This window comes from Pelobates fuscus, chromosome 3, assembly GCF_036172605.1.
Source record: "Pelobates fuscus isolate aPelFus1 chromosome 3, aPelFus1.pri, whole genome shotgun sequence".
Taxonomy (NCBI): Eukaryota; Metazoa; Chordata; class Amphibia; order Anura; family Pelobatidae; genus Pelobates; species Pelobates fuscus.
The window spans coordinates 67,822,623-67,835,225 of record NC_086319.1 but is presented as its reverse complement, the minus strand read 5'-3'; positions in this window follow the sequence as shown (position 1 = coordinate 67,835,225).

The window sequence follows — 12,603 nt, the reverse complement described above, 5'->3', positions numbered from 1 at the left end:
TGGAAGCCAGGAGGCAGAAATAATGTTACGTTGTAATGGGGTGGGAGAGTTGGTTAATTTAGATATCACATATTTTATACACTTTGTCTACTGATTCTAGACGTGCAATTTACATGAAGCATAGAGTATGAGAAATCCGAGAAATCCTCTTTATTAGAGCTGAAATATCGCTTTCATGCCATTTGCCAGAGGATCATTGGAATGTAGTCCATGGACACTGTCAGTGCCAGATTATCCATCACTGTAGTATAATGAACATATTGCAGCCCGTACATACTATAAAACTGTAATATTTAACCCTCGGTCAGGCGCAATGTGAGTAAGAACAGGATCGGGCGCATTGCGCCTAATGGGCCACTTTTACAAAACAAACTTTTTACTCAAATAAAAACATGTTTATTATTCCATTTGCTCTACAATATTGGCGAAAGCAATTTCTGAGCATTTATTACAATAAAAAGTAGCATGTTCCATACACGTTTACACTTGGTAGGACAAAACAACAAACATTGGCTGTGCCAGTTGGATCAGTTGCGCCTGATATATAGTATATAGTATATAATACCTTCTGGTATTATGTTTTGCCTGATGAAAGCTCCAGGTGGGAGCTGAAACGTTGACTTTTTAAATGGATTGAATAAAAGTTAAATTGTATTTGAAAATCTCTACAAAGTCCTTGGAGTGCGGTCATTTCTGTTATATCTACATGATCCTTGCCAGACCAGCACCGGGCACCACAGGATTGCACCAGGAGGGCAAGCCCTCGCTATTTGTATACTTCCGGTATTACATGTATGTGAGGGATTAATTTGTGTAGAGTACAGTGTGTATGTGTTATTATTAAATAGGTGCAAAGAGAAAATTACAATTTCTTAATTATCAATTTTTTTCAAACTTATTTAAATGTTTTATTTTGTTCTGGTTGGTCTATTCCTTTAAGCATGTATAGAGCTCTAGCCTGCAGGAAACAAAAAAAAAACAACTATGTGTTACTCTCTGTCTATTGATTCACCAGTTGACCTTCCTGCCCTTGAACGTCTTCTTCATGTCTCTAAAGCGTAACACTAATTTTGTAGCTAAAATTCTCTGCATGAAAAAGATATGTAACAAGGACAGATTATTGGCATAAAGATGTTACCAAGATATTCACTGATTGGCTGAGATATTCATTGCATGATGCCATATCATCCTTTGGTAATAGGTAATTTACAGTTTAGTTGCATTTTTCAGCCATACGGAATTGCTAAACATTAGGAACATATTCAGAAGCATTTCACGTAAATTCAGAGATATCCTACTATGTGGCTAATTTGTACAATTCAATTTTTTTTTTTTTTTAACTCAGACAATATTACATTTTGCAAAGGGCCTTTGTCATGTTTTGACAAAGGTGCCTAGTGAGATATAAACACAGCTGGGTACCTTTGGTGGTGTCTAAATGAAGTACACAAATACATTTTTCAATGACTACCGTATATGAAAGTATAAGCCTTTTACATTTGATGCTAATATTCTTCAACATTTGGGGGAAAAAATTCCCTCTCCCCACTGAACCAAAATACTGATAACAGTAAAGAATTGGCCATACTTTTCCAGAAAAAAACAACATATGATACTGGTTACATCAGGTGATTTTATCAGAACAAGCACGTTGTGGGATACATTCTGATAATCAGAAACAAGGACATGCCCCAAGGCTTGTTGCACAGGCTTCAGTTGTGTCTATCACCATCCTATTAATGCTCAAAGTAGAGACACATGAATGTGAGACTCGAGTATGTGATTTCACAAAGCAAAAACTAAAAATAACCCTAAGTGCTTATATTAGGTTATCACTAATTGCATTAACAACTTGGCTGGCATTCTAAGTAAACAGGAAAAACAGATTTAGAAAAAACACAAGGTGTAAATGTTGCTGCGATACATTAAATTATCAGAATAATCTTATTTAATCTTGAATACAGGAAAAAAAGTTAGGAGAACCCAAAAGCTCTAGTTCAGAGGGACCTGTGGTGGGTTAGAAAAATATATAATGTAAGTTTAGGGGCATGTAGTCTTCAGCACTCCAAATGTTGTGTACTACATACCCCTGATGTTTGCCAGCATTATGGCTGCATCATGTAGAACATCATCAGGGGTGTTGTATGTTTCCGACCTTTGCTCTAGACAATTGGTTAATTAAATTCAATGCAATTCCTAGAATGCCCACAAGAGGCACCATCACATCTATAAAATTAATCATAGCATGCTGTGAGACATACTTGTGCTAACTTTTCTTTCCAATGATGTCTGCTGTGTTGATTGAAGTTCACAAGTTATACCAAAAATACTACTACACTACTACACTACTAATTCCAAACAGATTGCGTGCCTGGATTTTGCTTGGATGTCGTCTCCCGATACAAACATCCTAACCTGCTTAAATACTATGCTTTTTAATTTTAATTATAATTATTTGATTATTTTATTATTTACCGTATTTTTCGCTCCATAAGACGCACCTCACCATAAGACGCACCTAGTTTTTAGAGGAAGAAACCCAGAAAAAAAATATTCTGAACAAACTGTCCCATAGTGTTTCTTACTATGGGACAGTTTGTACAGAATATTTTTTTCTCCCCTGTCCCATAGTGTCCCCCCCTCCCATAGTCTTCTCCTCTCTCCCATAGTCTTCACCCACCCCCTCCCCATAGCCTTCACCCACCCCCTCACCATAGTCTTCACCCACCCCCTCCCCATAGTCTTCACCCACCCCCTCCCCATAGTCTTCACCCACCCCCTCCCCATAGTCTTCACCCACCCCCTCCCCATAGTCTTCACCCACCCCCTCCCCATAGTCTTCACCCACCCCCTCCCCATAGACTTCACCCACCCCCTCCCCATAGACTTCACCCACCCCCTCCCCATAGACTTCACCCACCCCCTCCCCATAGACTTCACCCACCCCCTCCCCATATACTTCACCCACCCCCTCCCCATAGACTTCACCCACCCCCTCCCCATAGTCTTCATCCACCCTCTCCCCATAGTCTTCATCCACCTTCATCCACCCTCTCCCCATAGTCTTCATCCACCCTCTCCCCATAGACTTCATCCACCCCTCCCCATAGACTTCATCCACCCCCTCCCCATAGACTTCATCCACCCCCTCCCCATAGACTTCATCTCCCCCCTCCCCATAGACTTCATCCCCCCCTCCCCATAGACTTCATCCCCCCTCCCCATAGACTTCATCCCCCCCTCCCCATAGACTTCATCCCCCCTCCCCATAGACTTCATCCCCCCCTCCCCATAGACTTCATCCCCCCTCCCCATAGACTGCATCCCCCCCCTCCCCATAGACTTCATCCCCCCCTCCCCATATACTTCATCCCCCCCTCCCCATATACTTCATCCCCCCCTCCCCATATACTTCATCCCCCCCCTCCCCATAGACTTCAGCCCCCCCCCTCCCCATAGACTTCATCCCCCCCTCCCCATAGACTTCATCCCCTCCCCCTCCCCCTCCCCCCCATAGACTTAATCCCCCCCTCCCCATAGACGTCATCCCCCCCTTCCCATAGACTTCATCCCCCCCCTCCCCATAGACTTCATCCCCCTCCCCATATTCTTCTCTCCCATACTGTCCCCCTCCCCTTGTCCCATAATTACTTACCTGTCTTGCAGCGTTGGCCGGCAGCACAGGGAGCACCGCGGTAGTGGAACTTGAATTTCATGTTCCGGTTTCCGGCGGGACTGAAAGGAAGTGCGCACTCAGCTTGTGCACACTTCCTTTCAGTCCCGCCGGAAACCGGAACATGAAATTCAAGTTCCACTACCGCGGTGCGCCCTGTGCTGCCGGCCAACGCTGCAAGACAGGTAAGTAAAGCTTCATATTCGCTCCATAAGACGCACAGACATTTCCCCTCACTTTTGAGGGGGAAAAAAGTGCGTCTTATGGAGCGAAAAATACGGTATATAGCGCCAGCAAATTCCATAGTGCTGTACAATGGGTAATTAACTCTGCACAAAGTTTGATCTAAGGCAGCCAGTCTTAGAGAAACCTTGTTTGAGGAAAATCTTTGTACAAGGAGTACTTTACCTATATATTGAATTTATTCTCCTTTTTTTGTGATCTTCTTGAGGTATATTTTAAGAGGTTCCTGGACTATCTGATCTGTAAAAGAGAGATTCTGGTAGATATTACAATTCCTAATTTGTGTCCTCTATTAAACCAATATGTTGCTTCTTTCGTTATCAAACTTCCATATATAACCTCCAAACTACATGTGTTAATATCTAAGCTGTACTGAAACATCTTGTTCTACTGGGAAGTCTGGTGAGCTCTGTCATAGGCAAACTCTTGCTATTATTAACTATTTTTAAGAGACTTTATCTTATAGATATAGTAATATAACAATCCCTCTGTACATTCTACATCTCAGTGAATTCAATTTGACTTTAATCTTGAGCAAAACCCATAGATATTGTTCCATGAGTTGCCATATTTGCTGTACATGTATATTAACCCTCTATGTTTAAATTAGAATTCATTTTTATGGCCTGCTCTTTCGTTTTTTCTGTTAATATACTGATATGTAATTAGATATAAGCATTTTCTCTGGATTCCACCAGAAGATTATCAAGAGTCTCTCATTGGTCTTCTCAATACAGTAATCCAATAAGTTTGAAAACCTCTATTTAGGAAGAACTTTGTTTTGATTTGTATCTAGACATGTGCATTCGTTTTCGTACAAATACGATTTTATCTGAAAATTCAATGGGGGGAGAGGGGGGTTGTATTTGTTTACTAAAATGTAAACAAACGCCCTACAAACGAAATATAAACTAAACGAAAGGGCAAATGCTGAATGCATTACCTTTTCATTTTGTTTTGTTTGTTTAATAGACTCCGTGCTGCAGGGGAATTAACCCCCACAGCACAAAGAAATAACAGTGCGCATGCGCTACCAGTTCCCTCCTTGTAATAAATAATGATTCCAACCCCCCACCCCTGCATTAAAACCTATGGGGGCACTATATCCCCCATATTAATAAAGGGAGTTTAACCCCTTAAGGACACATGACATGTGTGACATGTCATGATTCCCTTTTATTCCAGAAGTTTGGTCCTTAAGGGGTTAAATCCTCCCACATGCCCTTACTCGCAGTATGCCGCTGTCATTTAACACTAAATATAAATCAGTATTGTAACGGAGCTCCCTGTATCCCGGCTGGGTACCTCCGCCAAAGGACCCCTTCCTAGCTGGAACAGGGAACAAACCGCAGCACTTCTGCCCACAGTCACCGTGGCTAGACTGGGGCCCTGGCATCGCTCCTTCTTGGAGACGAATGGGAAATTAGCTCTAGTCCTTACAAGGACTTTCCCCGTTGAATCTCCTGCAAGCTGGAACAGCAGACACAGGAGCAAGTCTATTTTCCCTCCAATAACAGGACGACACACGGTTTTGGAGTGTAAGCAGGAATTTCAGCTTTAATGGTTAAGGTTGGCTTTTATACAATTCCTCAGGCCAGGGGAACACCCCCTGGTCCTGATGGAACACTGAATTACAAAATGTACAAACCAATAAAAACATTGTACAGTGTTTGACACCCCCCTACAGTGTACACAATCCCTCCCCTCTACTTGTGATACAATTAACCAAGACAATGGGCTAACTCAATTAACTCTAAACAGAAAAAACATTCATTTTTACAAACCCCAAAAAGTACCCCAAAATACAACATATCCCCACAAAATCACATCCCCTGATAGCCCCGACCTGGGTGAACATCATATCCAAAACTCACCCAGATCGGTTCAGGGGTTCAGGAATTTCCTGGAAGTCTTATTTTTGCCCCACCATGCACATGGTCCCATGCCCAAAACAGTTCCATACACTCGGCGACAAGACACAGTTGGACAATTTAAGATGGCCGCCGCCACATGTTTGAATCTGTTCCAGTTAAAAGTCTAAGGGGCAGAAACAGTACTTTGAACATGGGTTATCACAGGGCCCATAGTCCCAGGGTAAAAGGCTGGCAGGTAGTCCCCTCCACAAATTTGTGGCAAATTCAGCTAAAAGGGGGAGTTTGCCACAAGTATGGGGGTCACTATGACCCCCATATTGATAAAAGGGAGGTTAAATCCTCCCACATGCCCCTACTCGCAGCATGCCGCGAGTAGGGGCATGTCATCTAAACAAATATAAAACTACTAGTGACTGGGCAGCAATTGCTGCCCGGTCACTAGTGCAATAAGGGGGGACCTGGCACAGGGGAAATCCTGCCGCTTGCCCCTACCTGTGCCAGGTCCACCCATGTAGTGGGGGCATGTTGCCTAAACAGCGAGCCAGTCGCTTCGCGCTGTCATTTCAAACTGGATATAAATCAGTATTTTATATAGAAGTGAAAGAGAGCTACAGTAAGAGTACATGTAACCAAAAGTTTAAAAAAACTATAACAATGTTGCAATATGAAAAAGTAGCTATTTAGATCTAAATAGCTACTTTTTACACGTACTCCTACCATAGCTATAACACTTCTATATAGGATACATTTATATTTAGTTTTAAATGACAGCGAGCAACCAGTGGCTGCTCGCTGTCATAAAACTAAATATAAATCAGTATGAGGGTCACTATGACCCCCATATAAATAAAAGGGAGGTTAAATCCTCCTGCATGCCCCTAGTCGCAGCGGGGCCTGATCGGTGAACAAGGAAGTGCTGCACAGTGTATCTGCCGATTAGTAATAACGAAATTAGCCTCCCCTCAAGGAGCACACTCCGTGTGATAAACATGTGGTGTATCGGGTTTTTATTTTAAGGAAAGTAGTAATTAAACGGTTGGCATGTATTTTTTCTACAACTTCCCATGTATCATCTTCAGAATCATAACCTTTCCAACGGCTTAGGTATTGGAGTTTACCATAATGAAATTGAGAATCCAAGATTTTATAAACTTCATATTAAAGCTCACCATCAACCAGAATTGGATCAGGTGGAATTTGTGTCCTTCTGGAAAATGGATTTGTTAGATGAGGTTTGAAGAGAGAAGCATGGAATACATGATCTAGTTTTACAGAAGGAGGTAATGCTAATTTGACAACAACTCCACTAATGATTTTTTTTCAATGGGGAAAGGACCAATGAATAGGGGGCTCAGTTTTTTTGAGGTTCGATTTGTCTTGAAGTTTTTTGTGGAAAGCCAAATTATTTAGAGGGAATTCTTTATTTTTTGTCAGCAAGTTTCTTTTGATGTAAAGTGGAAGATTCAAGGTTGCTTTTAAGATTTTGAAATAACTCTGTCATTTCTTCAATCTGGAAATTAACAGCTGGATTGGTACTATATACACCATCTATAGGTAAGCAGGTGGGATGGAAGCCATAGTTAGCAAAGAAAGGAGACATTTTGGTACTGGAATGTAAATAATTGTTATAAGCAAATTGAACCAATGATAACCATGTAGTCCAATCATCTTGAAGATGAGTGCAATATCATTGAAAATACTGTTCTAGACATTGATAAACTATTTCTGTTTGCGGATGATATGAAGAATAGAGAAGTCTTTCCAAAATCTTGAAGTGAACTGGGAACCTTGATCTGAAATTTTTTTCAGGTAAGCCATGCAGTCTTATGATATTTGAGGTAAACAATTTGGATAATTCGGATGAGGTGGGAATTTTAGATGTAGGTATAAAATGACATCTTGGTAAAACAATCTACTTTCACGAGAATAGTGGTTTGTTTTTGAGAGACAGGTAAATCGACTATGAAATCCATGGAGATGGATTTCCAAGGACTGTCTAGAATGGGTAAATTCATTAATAACCCATAGGGATGGTGTAAATCTGGTTTTGACTTTTGACAAGTGAAAACATAGGAGGTAACAGTATTGATTAGATTAGGCCACCAGAATTTTCCATTTCTTAGGTCAGTAGTTCTTTGATTTCTAAGTGATCAGCAAGTAGAAGGTCATGGACCATCTCTAAATCTTCTGCCCTCAAGGATGGAGGAACCTATATTTTATCTCCATTGAAATAAATTCCATCTTTTTCTGTAAGATTAGACTTGATAGGAATTTGAAGGTCTTCTTTGGTGACTTGTTTTAATTTATTCATAAATTGAGAGGTAATTACAATAAACTTAGATGAATGAATAATTGTAGAAGGTTCTTGTGGATTGACTTCATGTTGGTACATTCTTGATAGAGAATCAGCTTCTGTTTTATTGAAGACATCCTTGAATTCAGTATATTGTTCATGTATCTTTTTTTCTTTAGTGATTTGAAATATAGGTGAACGAGGAAAACAGGTATATTGGCAAAATTTAGAATTTAACTGAAAAGTGATAGGAGACCATGGAATGCAAGGATGATGTATTTGTAACCAATTCATACCCAGTATGACTGAAAAATAAGGGGATTTAACTATGTCGAAGACTATGAATTCAATGTGGTTGTTATCAGTAGTCATCTTTAGAAGACTGACTTCATTTTTTATAGGACCAGATGAAACAGTGACACCATCAATCACTCTTATAGGGACAAAGGAAATTTTCTTTTTTGTTACAAGGGATGAATCAATGAATACTCCTGCAGCACGGGAGTCAATGATGGTTTCAGTTTGAATCCTTTCTTGGTCCCATTATAAAAAGATAGATATAACACAATGAGGAGCTGGTTTAGGTGATACATTCAATATAGTGGATTTATTAATGTTATTCCTACTATTTGATCGTTTAAGTAAATGACAGGAATGTTGTTGATGCGATACGTGCATAGATTAAGATTTCTTCTTCTTGTTTTCGCTTCAGGGGTTAAAGGACTCCTGAATATACCCAATTCCATGGGTTCAGATGGCTGTATTGTTTTTTCATTAGGACATGGAGGATTCAATGGCCTTTTCCAAATAAATTGATTGACATCAGAAGCATAGGTGGGGCCTGATCAGTGGACCAGGAAGTGCTGCACAGTGTATCTGCCGATCAGTAATTATGACACTAACATCACATCCAACTTTTTTTTTTTATTGGGCCTAGCCCATAGGTTCACTACATAAAACGTGTGGTGACAACGCAATAAAAATACTAACAATCAAATCACATTAGACAACATACAGAGTGTGCTGTAAAGGCTACACAGCCAAATCCACCTTGTTGGTAGCAAGAATCAACAGGATAGGAGAGCACACAAAACATTTAACCACAACCAATTATATTATACACACCCTACATCTATAATGGGCTCAGGGTGACTAAAACATAAGAACAATTTAGGAATCTTTGTAATGTATCCTTCTGCGGCAAGTGATGGTGGCTACCATCACATGTACTTTGTTGAAATTTAGTACAATTGCATACCTCTCACGTATCCCTATTCTGGGCCAAAATGCCTCTGTCCCTCTTTTAGATTCTAATGTCCCTCATTTCTAGGAGCTCAATATTGCTGGTGTGTCTGAGTGTGTAACAGCAATAATACTCATAGTAATGTGTCTTTGAACCACAATAAATTAGTTTACATTTCAGTGTGTATAAATAAGATACAATGTTCTTTTTCTAAATTATATTTTAGTTGCCTAAATTGTTATGAGTAAGCCACCTAAGCTATTCAGAACAGCCATTGCCCTGGCAACACATCCACTCATACCCCTTAAAGTGTCCATTCTCCTGCACTGGCATCGGTCGGCAGTGGGACTTCCCCTCCAATAACGGTCTCGAGACCACCAAGATGGCGGCTCCCCGCGGAGACAAAACCCAACTCCAGCAAGAATCCGCCAACAGCAACGATGAACTGTCTCAGGGACTAACGCTCGTAAGCTGCAGCTCAGAGAAGTTACTCTTAATAAGCAGCACTCTCCCTTGTCCTATGCACAACCCTACTTCAGCAAGTATACCTATAGTGGCTTCTAGCAGATCTAATTGCATTAATGTGTAGCTATAGGGGACTAAGGGGTGAAGCTGTATCTCTCATACCTTACTAACTGCATCCATGTATGTCTATAGGGGCCTAAGGGGTGATGTTATATCTCTCATACCTAAGCATGTACCTAGCTAAACTAAATATACTGCCTGCATGTAACCTTATCTTGCAACTAACTACTAGAAAATGTGCAATGCCTAGCAACTACTATGTGTTATATGAAACGTCTACGTAACCAAAAATGTGCAAGTTACTCTTATGCCACAAATATGTTCACCACTCTACGAATACTGCGCTTGTTAGAGCTGTTGTGGCTGTTCAAGCAATGTTGTAATCTCATATGCACAACAAAAATAAAGAATAAAAAAAAAAAAGTGTCCATTCTCTTTGTCCATTTAAAATGTTAGGAGGTCTGGAGTTGTATTAGCACAGCAGGGCATACATATGATGCTAAGTAATGAAGAATCCTTACTCTTTCACAGGAACAGATAATTTGATAAATAAGAGACAAAACATTGCTGCATACCATAGAGAGAGGAAGTGAGGCAAAACAAGAAGACAACACTCATCTTCCCACCACCACGGATACTACAGAACACAGACAATCAGATTTTACGGGCTACAGTAACTAACAAACAATCTACAGCTAACAATAGGCACTAACAATTATTACAAACATACTTCACTAATGGAGAGAATCACAAAATGTATTTAAGCAACTTGCCTTGTATTGGTTAAGGCAATTTTGAATTCAACATGAAAGTAGGGCATTACGTCAGACATGCAGAAAACTGGGACAAACGTTGTATTTAATATTTACAATTCTAACAGTGTCACCTATTGCTGGAATCTGCTAAACTGCCTTATTATAAATGTTAATGGATGTTGCCCGAGGCATACCTAGAGTCTCTGGCGCCCTTGGTTAGGAGCTGTATCGGCGCACCCCTGCTTTCATGTTTTCTCTTTTAGATCAATTTCAATAATTTTTTATTGTCTGCATTTCCATTAAAGACTATGTTTAGATTATAAAACCCCTTTACGTTTTATTCAATCAAAAACAAATATGGCATACAAGCATAGTACTCAGAAGAGATTTAGGCTAAGGAAATGTGGTATCACATTCAGAAGAAATATAAAACCTTGATGGGACTCATTTTACATTGTTAAAGGTGCTGTTCATGTAGCATAACTCCTGAGGCAAAGGAAAGGTTTTTTAGGCAAAGGAAAAGTTTTTTTACTGTAAGAACAATCAGGATGTGGAATTCTCTGCCTGAAGAAGTGGTTTTATCAGAGTCCATACAGATGTTCAAACAGCTACTAGATGCATACTTGCAAAAACAGAATATTCAAGGATATAATCTTTCAATGTAGGGTAATAACTGCTTGATCCAAGGATAAATCTGACTGCCATTCTGGGGTCAAGAAGGAATTTTTTTCCTAGCTTGTTGCAAAATTGGAAGTGCTTCAAACTGGGTTTTTTTTTTTTGTTTTTTTTTTATGCCTTCTTTTGGATCAACAGCAAAAAACTTATGTGAGGAAGGCTGAACTTGATGGACGCAAGTCTCTTTTCAGCTATGTAACTATGTAATATTAGTGCTCCACCATGTAAAAAGAAACTAATGAAACAGATCAAGCATTATATTTTGTTTCCTGATTCCTCCCTGAATAAAAAATAAATGAATAAAGAGGAATTCAAAGTTCCTGAGATATCTTAGGAACAGAGTCCTGCCAGTCACCCAAAGCCCTCTCCTCTAAATGATAATCACTGCAAGTGAACACCTACAAACCTATCTGCTAGTGCTCATGAAAGAGCAAAGCTCCATATACAGTGCTAGGGTTTGCTCTGATGAATTTGTGTTATCAGCCTCAAATCATAAATATATATTTAAACACACATATTTAGACTTGTGTGATGATGGTGATGTGCCAGAGGAATGCTTGTCACCACATTGTAAGCACAGTACAGACACATCACACCTTATCACAAGCACAACATAGGCACCTCACACCTTATTGCAAGCACAACATGGGCAAATCCCACCTTTTTACAAGCATAACACAGGGACATCACACCATATAAGTACCAGACTGGGGGTAAAAAAACAGCCCCGGAAATAATTGTATACCAGCCTCATAGCATTGCGTCATTGTAAGGAACGCTGGTATTTCAGATACCCGCTCGTTTCCTCCAAAACTGCTACAGGCTTAGTGATTATAGCTCGCTGAGTGATTATAGTCCTTTAACCCCTGAAGAGAAAACAAGAAGAAGAAAGTCCAGGTGTTGATTTGAATGTTCTCCAGAAGAAAAACAGCATTCAAGTATATTCACCAAGCAAATCAGACGTATACCCAAACATCAGCCTAGACTAGACGAAGGGTACAACAGGAATTAATTAATTCAGGCCAACTGGCCGGTTTATATGCAATTCCCCAGGCACGGGGTTTTCAGTGACATATTCCAGGGGCATTCCCCACTGGACCTGAGAGGTGACTATGACAAAGTACATACTGTAAGTACATCTCAGGTCCAAGACACTCCCACATAAAATATGATAATTCTTCCCCTGTGTTTGAGAGATAATGGATTCAAGGATTGTACTAATCTCCAGGCACAAAAAACATACATTTCAACAAAACCTCGAAAGTGTCTCAAAACCCATGGAAACCCCACAGTTATATCCCCTGAGAGCCCCAATCTGGAGG